A 12774-nucleotide genomic window follows, 5' to 3' on the forward strand; every position below is an offset into this window, starting at 1 on the left:
GGGAGGACCGTTGCTGAACGAAGAGAGCCGTTGCTGAACTTGTTCCCCTCTTCGTTCAGCTATATGGGAACTGAAATACGAATTCCGCCGCATGTGAAGTAGAATCTTAAGGTGAGCATCGAGGCTTTATTGTTGGAACGTTCTTTAAAAACAATGACAATGTGGTAGCGACGCAGATGCTTTTTGTAGGCGGTTTGGTTTGAATCTTCATGACAGTTCCTGATCTGGTCGAAAGGATCTGCACTTCCTAGAAAACAAGCTGGGCAACCTAAAAAAGGTGGGCTACCTGAAAATATCCTGGCAGTGAGGGCGTCCATTGAACAATCCCTATCGCGCTCTGTGCGGAAACATCCAGCTCCACTTGGAATATCGTCCAGAAAAGCAAGGCGAATTTTACACTTCGATCTCCATTTACACCCCTAAAAGATTATGGTTGTTTCAGACGACTGGTTAAAGCATACAGATGCTTGCAACGCACTCTTAACCTCTATGCAACACGATACTATTCAGTGGTCTCCGGATCAGTAAATACAGGAAGTACAGATCCAGTCGACCATACAGTAGTAAGCCATTCCTTAATGGCGTCGCATAGGTTCAGAAAGCCAGTCATGATGATTCAAACCAAACCACCTAAAAAAGGTTTAAAAGTTGCATTTTTCAGCGTTTTGCTTCCACGCTCATATCTTGAAAACAATGCATTCAACCGACATAACTAACTATTCAAAAATGAAGCTTGATACATTCTCTACACTTTTTGTTTAGTGAAATTTTGCGATATTCCCAACAGTTCCCCAGATATTCGCTCTTGAAGGTGTGTAATTCTTAATGCATCATAAAATGGGGACTTTTGATATGTTCTCCTCCTAACTAGTTTCAACATAGCTGATAAGTCAAAAATGTTGTTTAAAACATTCCCTCCAAATTCCTTGTCAATTGGTCTATTGTTGCAAAAATGGATATTTCACACTCAACACTAAAGCTGCTGCAAAAGGTGTTGAGAAATTTGTAAAAGTGTGAATTTATACATCAAATTGAGGAGAATTTAATGATCTATAAGCTCATAATCAACATGGATTTTTTCCATCGATTTTTAAAAAGTTATAAAAGCAAAAATAGAAAAAAATTGGTGGCAAATGTGTTTTCAAAACTTTAATGTCACACCTTCAAGAGCGGATATCTCGAAAACTAGAGGAGATAAAAAAAGTTGTAGAATGAATATTGTAGGAGATCATTTAAGCTTTAATTTGTTATATATGATAGTTATGGTAAGTCCTTAAGATACATATTTTTGAGTTTTACGCGAGAAACCAAAAAATGGTAAATGGAAACCACAATTTTTATACTGGGACAAAGTCACCATAATTTTAACCTAAAATGACTTTCTAAATGATCACTATGTATAACAATTAAATATAATTAAAAACAGAAATAAATGTAGGCTACTCGCCGATATTATAAGTATTTTAGAAATTAGTTTTCTAATAGGCTACGAAGTTTTCAGACAACAAAATCACAAGATGAAGCAAGAAGCTAGATTTTATGTCGATAATTCAAGTAATATACCGAGATTCGACAAGATATTGATTGTAAAACCTAGATAATGATTAAGGCTACGGATATAAATGTTAAACATCGATTTCGGATAACAGATATCGGAGATAAATGATTTGAATCTTTTTCCGCGACGTGGGTCAAAGTCACCCCAGTATTTTACAAAGGCGACTTTCTAGAAGTATCTTAAGCCTAGGTGATAAAAAATGATACAATATAAGTAGAGTTGTAATAAATGAGGTTATGTAGAGTTCTTTTTATTATTGTATTAACTTAATGATAAGTTAATAGCAAAAATATCAAATAAAGAATCATTGCTATAGATTCACAAAAAAGCTTGTAGTGCACCCAATAAAACACAGAAAGCGAGACAGGATAAGGGGCTAAGCTATCTGTGATAATAGGAAAACAGTTACCGTACAGGAAAACTTTATTTTCTATATGAAAACATAGCAAATCAAGTATGGGTGCCTCAGTAGCCTACCTACCTTTACTTATTGCAAATGTTAATTAATTTCATTAGATTATTGGAACACATCAACTTATATTTTATAGCTTTTATAAAGTTTCTAGTTTTTAATGTTCCCGAAGACCTAGCATTACTGGCAAGGGCTGAAGAAGTTAAATCATAAAGAAGTAAATAAACCATTTCACAAAACTTAAGTAACTTACATCTAGTTTCAATAGGTTGATATTAAAAGAAAACTTACTTGGTAGGTTTTGATATTTCATTAGCTTCATTAACTTGAGCCATTCGTTCTCCACAGAAAACTCAAAATATAGGTACGATATAGGCAGTAGTAGCCTAATGCTATTGTTATCTGAAAAATAGTTCCCAATTAGGCCTAGCAAAAATTAATAAATGTAGGCTAAGTGAATTATCATCAGAATAAAACTAAATAGCCAAAATAAGTTAAATCAATAAAATATGGTATGCTACTCTAGTTTTAAGTTTTTAATTAAAACATTGAAAATATAAAGTTGTCTTTCTTATTGTATTACTTTATGTGATACCCATGATTATAAAATAAAGTGATAAACAATGAAACAATGTTGATCAACCAATCTCATTGATTCACAGTGAAACTTGCTTACTCTTTAACTCTAAATGTATTAGGAAATACTGTACCTATGTAACTAAGTTAATGACCAACAACCTTGAAAAATAAACATTAATTGTTATCATGGATAAATAGCAACATAATATTTCAATAGGAAAATTCAAATCCTAAATAATGAAATACCAACATATAAGTCAGTTTCTTTCTTGTTATAATAAAGATTTTTTTATTAGGTATGCTACATTATTGCTACTTCATTTTATAACTAATACCATAACCAACAGTAAAAACACGAATTAAAATTATAGTGGTTTATAAAATAATAGTCATGTACATATTATGCAAATTTTCGAAACTCTGTTATTTGTTTCAAACAAGACTGACGACTGTTGATAAATTTATTCTAGGTTAACTATATATAGTGAGGTCCACGTTATAATGGCAGTGGATGAAGATAGAAGAATAGCGATGCCGATTCTCTGCATTAATTAATTATATTTCTACACTGTCATAAACATAGTTGGCATCATTGTGGACCTAGATAAGGATAATACCACCGGCTTTGTCGAATGATAGACAAGGATAGCAAAACCAAAGTTGATCTAATAGTCATTATAACGTGGACCTCACTATAGAACCCTTCATATTTGTTTTGCGATAAATTTGTTTCATCACACATATACACAGTCTCGCTAATAACGATCGATACTGTGAGTTCGATATATTTCCAATTCCACATACTTTCAATTCCACCAGCTGACAACATATTTTGAGTTCCGCCGGCCTGCACGATATTCGGAGTTCCGCCTGTCAACATATTCGGAGTTCCATATATTTCCAATTCCGGCCAGCTGCAAGATATTTTGAGTTCCAGATATTCCCAATTCAGGCGACCGATGTAGATTTTCCACAACATGACAACAATGGCGTCATTCCATCATTGAAGATAGTTATCACAAATTGCAGCAGTATCATTTTATTTCAATGACTTATATAATAAAATCAAAAATAAAACTTGACAAACGATGTTGGTGGGTTGAACGATTGTAGGTTGAAGTAAGGAAATAAATTGCTAGGAGATTCTTGGCATTAGGCGATTCATTTGTTGTTTCCAATATCTATTCAGAATCTCAAAAAAAGAAAAATTCCACAATAATTCCAGAAGTTTTGATGACCTAATCAAAGCACTTAACACTGTCTCACAAAATTGACAGTCTTCTTCAAGGAATTAGCCATAAATTGAATCAAATACTCAATTGCTGCCCATTTTAAACTAACTATGCTCATACACATGACAAAACAAGATTCTCCAAAAGATTAGCTTCAAGATTTACCTTCAAGGGAATACTAGTTCAAAGTTTGAATAAATCTCTCTATAGATAGCCTAGCTATCTAAAACGTATAATATCATATTGAAGATTACAATTTTAATTAACAACTCTGATTGATAACATGAAACAAACACAAGATGATTTGATAGCCACAGTAAAATAATATTTGAGCTATACTTTCTTGTAGGAACCCTGTAGAGAAGCTTTTTTCACTTAAATTATGCAGTTCTAAATTTGTTAATCATGATACGAGTTATATACTCCATGCATGTTTCTATTTAAATATTGACAATCCACATATCCTACAAAATTACAAAAATCCTACAATTTACAATTAGTTATTGGATCACAATTTGATTTGTCATTCATTAACCTAATTCATTGGAATTAGGTTATGACGCCTTCAATGTTTACGTTTTGCCTCACCCGTATGGCAAAATCGCGTCCACCGTACATTCAATGCTCGCCCGAGGCGCCTTTGAGCACGCCAAAATACCGACAGGGATCCGGTTCGCCCACATGCCTCAGCGAACAGTGTCCACACGTGCGAATGCAAGCCCATACACGTATGCTCACCCGAGGCAAACGTACGTGTGTACACCGTTTAAACAGAACATAGCTCCACTATTCGATTATTATCGAATACAATCGATGTTTTCCAACAGTTGATGTTATGTTTAACCTGTACAGAATGAAGCAGACTACATTAATCGACTAAAAAAAATTGCATGGTTGCCTGTAAAGTCGGTATACGGGCGAAAGTTTTACGTGACAACGACTTTGAGTGGTAAAATAATTTTAATGTGAATAATTATTCATTCGTATAGTAGGAAGAAGGATGAAATAATAACTCACAATGAGAGTGAGTGAGAGGCACGCGTCCCTTCCACTCGGGCATGGTTAGCCCGCGCCCACCTAAGAGCGAGAGAGACAACCATTGACTTGACATTTTGAATTAGTGGCGCAGTCGCAGGAGATTGCTTGCGGCGCCTGCGCAGGTTGACTGCTCCGTTTCACTCTCTCTCCAGGTGAATGCTTCGGGTTGCTGGGCTTGCTGCTGCGAGCGTTGCTCGCCACTGCTCCTATTCGTGCTCTTTCCAGACGACCGTGAACCGAAACGAACGCTCTCACTCGCTCTCATTGTGAGCGCATAACGTGGGAACGTAACGCAGTTTCTTGAAGTGACTCCCGGCAAACCAATTTATAAGACGTTATCACGTCAAAAACGAATATCGATATTTTTTACATTGATCACTTGATTTGCCTCTCCTGAAAAATTTTCTCCAGCGACTTGGGTCCCTTTTCGCTTTCCGCATCACATATAAGTCATTGAAATAAAATGATACTGCTGCAATTTGTGATAACTATCTTCAATGATGGAATGACGCCATTGTTGTCATGTTGTGGAAAATCTACATCTACCATGTCTTCGTGTCGTCTGCAAATCAGATAGCTTTTGAATGCTGAGGCATACGTGGATCGCGTCCACAAGGACGTACAGTGAATGTTGAGGCATATGTACATACGATTAGCGTATGTACATAGCGCGAACAATCGTATATGTACATATGCCTCAACATTCACTGTACGTCCTTGTGGACGCGATCCACGTATGCCTCAGCATTCAAAAAGAATGTCGCTCAAAGAATGTCAAAGAATGCTCAAAGAATGTCGATCGACAAAATCTATATTTGAATTGTCGATGTACCATCGATGTTGACTGAGCTTTCGAGACTCGATATAACTAGAGTAACAAGAACACGTTTTTCATCCGCGGGAAGATAGGTTATAATATTAAGTATTGCAATGTCAATCTCATTATTTCCTCGTAAGTTGTTATCGGCACTCCAAAGAATGTCGACTGACATACCAACTATTGAGCGGCTATTTTCTAGAAGTGTGGTTTCTAATGAAAATACAACAGAATACAAGGTAGGCTATTGATGTCCTCAAACTTACATAACTAACATTTGTTAGTTTATTTACTTGCTTTGCATGCATTTTTTGATACATCACTTATAAACTTGATATCTGCAGTGCCTATTGCCTAATTCAACATTATGATTTTATACCATCATTATTATTATGTTCACTGGTTCATTGTTTGATGCACCGTTCTTACGGTAACTGCTATCTTTTATAAGTAACGACTGTCTTGTTGTCTTCTGTCAGACTCATGTTATTTTTACCAACAGGTTTGTGAAAAGATTTATAGGTTACCTTACTCAACTAGCTGCCGTAACATAAATCACAGATCTTCATTTAAAACTTTCCTTGGTAAAATGAGAATCAAATTCAGAACTGCCACCATGGATACAATATATTATAATTATAAACAATGGCGACTTGAGTAACTCTGTACTTTTCCAAAAAGTTATGAATTTTATTCAAGTTTTATTATTAGGGTGTGATCACATTGAATTCGAGTATGTGCAAGTGCAAACTTGGTTATGTATGACCAAGTGTGCAGATCTGCAGATGAGAAACAGAATCTGGAAGAAACAATTAGGACACTCTTGCGCTTGCACTTGTTAGTGCTTTTAGTGTTAGCAGCTAAATGCAGGTCACAACGTGTTGTAATCATTCAATGGCACTTTTCAAAATTTGTTTTTGGCTCATGCATGATCTGACGTGCAATTGTACGGATTCAATGTGATCACACCCTTAGATAAAGCTTAAGTTAAATACAATTAATTATCGAATCGGTCTAGGTTATGTGCTCTAGCCCGGCGGCTCTAGTCGCACGTTTTGAGTCGTCGTTAAGAAATTGCACTTTTATACTTCTGTTAAAAACACACTGTATTACTAGTGATTCTGTAACAGACTAGAATCACTGAAATCCTTCCCCCGCCGACGAATGCAGCTTCAATGAAAAGAGTACTTGGTATGTTCTCTCACTATTCAAAATTTATTCACAATTTCTCTGACAAGATACAGCATCCAATTCAAACTACATTCCCACTGAATCAAACTACCATTTTATTGTTTGAAGCTATGAAACAATCTATACTCTATACAATGGCAGTTTCCATTGATCCAGAAGCTCCCTTTGTTGTAGAAACCGATGCATCAAATGTTGTATAGCTGCTACTCTATCACAATTGGGCAAACCTGTTGCTTTCTTCTCCCGCACCCTATCAGCAACAGAACGGCATCATCCAGCAACAGAAAAAGAAGCTTGTGCCATAGTTGAAGCCATCCGTAAATGGCGTCACTTTCTTCTAATGCAACACTTCCAACTTATCACAGATCAAAAAGATCAGTCGCTTTCATATTTTCCAAACATCACCAGAGTAAAATTAAAAATGAAAAAATCCGTCGCTGGCGCTTAGAACTCTCCTGTTTCACATATGACATCACCTACCGCCCTGGAAAAGAGAATGTAACAGCAGATGCTTTATCCCGAATGTGCGCTAACGTAACAAATAGAATAGAAAACCTCCAGAGATACCATGAAACACTCTGTCATCCAGGTACAGCCAGATTTTATCACTGGATAAAAAGTAAAAATCTGCTATTCTCCCTTGATGAAGTACGACAGACCTTAAATCAATGCAGAGTGTGTGCTGAAATAAAACCGAAATTTTACACCCACAAAGGAACTCTGATCAAAGCTACATCACCATTTTAACGCCTCAACTTAGACTTCAAGGGTCCAATACCTTCAAAAACCAGAAATCATTACATTCTGACAGTGATCAATGAATACTGTAGGTATCCTCTAGCTATACCTTGCCCTGATATGTCTTCCACAACTGTTATTAAGGCCTTGGAAAGTATATTTTTTATGTTTGGAACACCAGCTTATATTCACTCAGATCAAGGACCATCTTTCATGTCTCAGAAACTCAAGAGCTACTTAACAATGAATGGGATTGCTTGCAGCAGAACAACACCCTCTAATCCAAGAGGGAATGGGCAAGCTGAAAGATACAACGGGATAATATGGAAAACAGTTCAATTGACTCTAAAATCTAGAAAACTCCCAATCACACACTGGGAGGACTGCCTACAAGAAGCACTCCATGCGATCAGGTCCCTACTATGTACATCCACCAATGAAACTCCACACGAAAGAATATTCCGGTTTCCTAGACGAACAGGAAATGGCGGATCAACTCCGTCCTGGCTCATCTCACCAGGACCCGTATTACTCAGAAAGCACGTGAGAACATCGAAGTATGACCCGCTTGTTGAAGAGGTTACACTGCTTCAAGGAAATGGTGAATACGCTCACGTACAATTTTCAGATGGGAGAGAAAAGACAGTGTCTACGAGGGATCTAGCTCCCACTGTGCCCATAGCCAGCTCGGAAGAAGTAGAAGAACCACCATCATTCCCAGATCCTTCCAGAGTTCAAGAGCCAGAGTCAGAATCAAAGTCAGAAGGGTATTCCGGAATTGTATCCCCAGACATCCAAGGAACGGAGGGTCCGCATTCAGTTCAAGAGCCTGACATTAGTGAAGCTAACGGCAATCGAAGAAGCACAAGGACAAAAAGGCTTCCAACTTATTTAAAGGACTATGAACATTCATTCTCCTAGGTGGAGTGAATGTGATGATATTGATCATATGATCTATAATCATAAGCTCTAGTTACTAGGAAAATCAATTGCATGTTTCATTTAAGTTGTCATTAACGTTTGATAAAGCCTTGTTAATACATCAAAAGGTTTCTCTTTCGTTTTAATCTAGTTCATTAACTGTCTGGATACATCAATCCTGATAAACTCTTATGTCCGTTTGCACAAAATTCGAATTTTAACCATGATTAATTTCACAAGAACCAATCAGAGAAGGCTTTTTTGAAAAGACGGCTTCTCTGATTGGTTCTCGTGGAATTAATCACGGTTAAAATTTAACCAGACTTTGTGTAATTGGCACTTAGAATTGTTACTTTCATCGCTTAGGAATTGTACCTTAAGGGTGCTTGCATAGTGACGAGGTACTGTAGAGGTATTGGGCGAAGTCGAGATAGAGGTGCCTCAATGTAACACCCATATTCTGTGCTATGTGCTGTGACCTCACGGAACAAAATCATACACAATACACAAGAGTTGAAATATCATGAAAACTACAACACAACAATATTCGTAACACATTCTCAACTTAACGCATAATATCTTGTAAACTATTATATAAATTCCTTTTCCAATCAGTTCCTGGTGATATGCTGGAGCTGGAGCCTCATTGGGTTTATAACTGAACTTACACTGGTAACAGTTTTTATTAAAAACTATTCACTCCTTTCGTACAAAGACACGTATCAACATTAATAGCCCGGCCAGGATAGCCGAGTCGACTAAGGCGTTGCATACTTCAGTCTGCTAGTGCTATCTGGTGGCGGGTCCAAATCCCATCGAATAGGCATGGACGTTTGATCATCTCATCAAATCACTCTTGCACTTCCCCATTACCCACGCACAAGCAAAAAGCTCATGTGGGCATCATCCGAAATAAAAAAAAAACTGGTGTGGCGCACTCACACAACTTTCCTTGCCGTTATGAAAATTGATCACCTGACGCTAGTGTTCCCGCACATCTCAAGTCTACTATTCAATGATTTGAGCCAGCTGGTGATAGGGCAATAACGCTGGAGACACACGAGGTCTGCTATCTCTTCATAGTGAATCATTTGAAACGTTTTTATTTTGTTTTATTCAATCCTTCCACTGTATGCTAACGAAACTGGATTCAAACCGACAGATTTAGGAATCAATTCCATCAACACAAAGTAAGAAAGACCGGAATAATTCAATTAACGTATACTTAATTAATTTGACAGCAGTCTACAGGCCTTAAACATTGCAAATGGGTAGTATTGTAATAAAAACGATATATTCGGTAGTAAGCATGTGTGTTAAATTTAATTTTGAAGATAAACAGAATTGGACAAATTTAAATATAGAATCAAATCAATTGTACAGTTATCGATAGTTAAAAGAAGCATCTAATTAAATATTGAAAACAGATTAAACGGTGCAACAAATTATGAATATAAAATAAACAGATTACATTTTGATCTCAATACATAGTGATTCAGATAAATACCTTATATGTTGAGGAGGGGCGCCCCAAAACCCTTTTAATCGATGAACACTTTTGCAATATTTTACTTTTCGCGAGCACTGTTTACACTTTATCCATATGGGCGATGTTACGAAGTTTGGCTGATATCCTTATACGTCGATATTATTTGAAGATGGCGAATCTTGTGGTGTGTCGGGTTTGTACAATTACGAACTCCGGTGGAATCTTCCCAGATTCGTCTGGACCAGTCCTCGTACCAGAATAATTAGACTGGACGTCCTGGATTCGTAATCATCGGTCTGGTTCACCGAATGTAGACTTGCAGCCTCACCATGGAACGTGGAATATGGGACCTGGCTTCAATCATGGACTTCGGGCATGGACATCCAGCATAAACATCGAGCATAGACTTCGAGCGTAGACATCGACCGCTGTTTGGGATATAAAGGAAAACCCATTTTGTAAATCCTATACATACTATAACTTATACAATATTTAATAAACAGTAGAAAATTAAGTTTTAACAAAATTTAATACAATAGAAAGAATTATTTAAATTTTTCCAATAAAAATTTACTCAAGAATTTTAGAAACAAGAAGTCTATTACTTTCTTATTATTTGAAATTTAGACAAATTTACTTCGAAACAGAATTACTACCAGAGCAGAGAAATATAACAAATTAAGGAAATACTTTCTTCAGATATGGGTAAGAACCAATATATATAATTTTATAAATTCAAGATTTATATGATAACTTATTTGTTTCCACAAAATTAATAGAAAAGAAATACAATGAATTATTATATATTATAGTATTACCTTTAATAGCGGGTTTTTGCACGCATTAAAACAATCTGATGTAATATTTGAATACCGGCATTTTAATTATAAATTTGAGGACTACTGTGAACTATGGAGTTACTACCGGTTTTGTATTAATAGAAAACTTCACATTACTTAGTGAACAAAATAAGTACAGAATTTACAGTTAAACATGAAAAAATAAGAAGCGGGGGTTACATCCTTTCTCACCGGGAGCTCGACTTGAACTAGCTGTTTTCTACCAAAAATTGTTATTCGACCGTTAATCAGGAAGAAGAACAAGAAAGAAATTGCAGCGACAAGGACAGAAACTGAGCGAGCTCCATGTTAACAGAATGGGAGTAAGTGAGAAAATCGAATGGGAGAAAGAAACTCTCATTCGACAGTATTCGACAAACCTCCTAGATAAGGATGTTTTTCAAAGAATTAACCGAAAAACAAGATAATTTTTGAAACAAGAATAATTCTGTTACACATTATTTTAATAGAATCAACAGTTGCCAACAGTTTGCAATTGGATAATCACAATTTCTCGAATTTCGAGCTTGTTTTTAATACTAGGTGAAAATGTTACTGAACATTAATTGTAGAGATTCTCATGCTCAATCTATTCCACTCGAAATTTTTTGTTTTAATAGTATCTGAAGCCTGATAATTGATAATCTAAAATCAAACTTTGCATAGATGGATAAACTTTGCTCCTGAAATGTTTACAGATATGGGACTTGTGGCAGTTGATAGATCATATCGATGACTATTTCAGGTATAACTTTAATCAAAATCGGTGGAGCCGTTTTCGAGAAAATCGTGAAAAACCCTGTTTTTGACAACATTTTTGCCATTTTAGCCGCCATCTTGAATCGCATTTGATCGAAATTGTTCGTTTCAAATTTCAAGTCATTCCGTTAATTGGGAGATGAGATATCGTGTACACAGACGCACATACACTCATACACACACACATACAGATCATACCCAAAAACTTTTTCTGGTCCACTTTTTTGGACTCAGGGGACCTTGAAACGTATAGAAATTTAGAAATTGGGGTACCTTAATTTTTTTCGGAAAGCAATACTTCCCTTACCTATGGTAATAGGGCAAGGAAAGTAAAAAATACACACATTTTATAAATAACTTGAATCGTGCACCATTGTTAACACTGTGTTCACCAGATCACCAGAATACGATTAAAAATTGAAACGTGATTAGGCTAATTGGTATTTGTAAATATTCTATTATCGGTCACTAAAGAGATAAAAGATTATCGCGCTGTAAAGTATTAATATTGATTGTACCAAATATTGATGCTAGTAATCAGAGTTTATGGTTTGTTAATTACTCTCTAGTTATCATTGCATTGAGAATTGGTATCAGTGCTCTGACGCTAAACCTCTTCCAATCTGTATCTTCTTTTTTGATTTTAATTACATAATAGTAATCAAATGCGGAGTAGTGTAAGTTATTGGAGTTGAAGCACTACGTTGTTTTATTAGCTGCTAGGCTAACAAAAGTTCAAAAAAACAAAGCTAATAAAAATTTCGGCCAAGTTTGTAACTCATTGCCGAGATGAGTTATACGGTGAGTTTATTTTGAAATACCCTTTCGAATCAAGTCTTATTTTGTTGTGGGTTTTCAATTCAGTAGCTACGTTCTTCCCCAAGAAAATCAAATTCGAAAATTGTCCTAAATAGTGATTCGATGATTTTCAGGATGCTATCACGCTGCTCAACTGCCTGCAGTCAAATGTTATCAACCTCAAAGAGTGTACTAGGAAAGTTGAAACAGGAATTCCGAAACAAAGCCAAGAGGAGTGCAAAGTGTTTTTAAAAAGGTAAGTTGTATGTGTTTTTTATAATCAAATGTTATTTTTATAAATAATTCTCTCTATTAAAAGAGTTCTGATGGAAAATTGTTTCATCATTATTATTAATGTTTACTATAAATTGATTAATGTTGTAATGTTGGCTATTAATGTTCC

The 12774-nt window shown here is 35.9% G+C and overlaps 1 long non-coding RNA gene across 1 annotated transcript; it reads right to left on the reverse strand.

Moving 5' to 3' along the window:
• Positions 1-2261: 2261 nt before the first annotated feature.
• Positions 2262-3343, reverse strand: LOC120356478. The gene is made up of 2 exons (XR_005574049.1): positions 2796-3343; positions 2262-2372 (listed from the first exon to the last, which is right to left on the reverse strand). It is a non-coding gene; the product is annotated as an uncharacterized LOC120356478 (long non-coding RNA).
• Positions 3344-12774: the final 9431 nt, after the last annotated feature.

The sequence above is a fragment of the Nilaparvata lugens genome, unplaced genomic scaffold (assembly GCF_014356525.2).
Source record: "Nilaparvata lugens isolate BPH unplaced genomic scaffold, ASM1435652v1 scaffold6853, whole genome shotgun sequence".
Taxonomy (NCBI): Eukaryota; Metazoa; Arthropoda; class Insecta; order Hemiptera; family Delphacidae; genus Nilaparvata; species Nilaparvata lugens.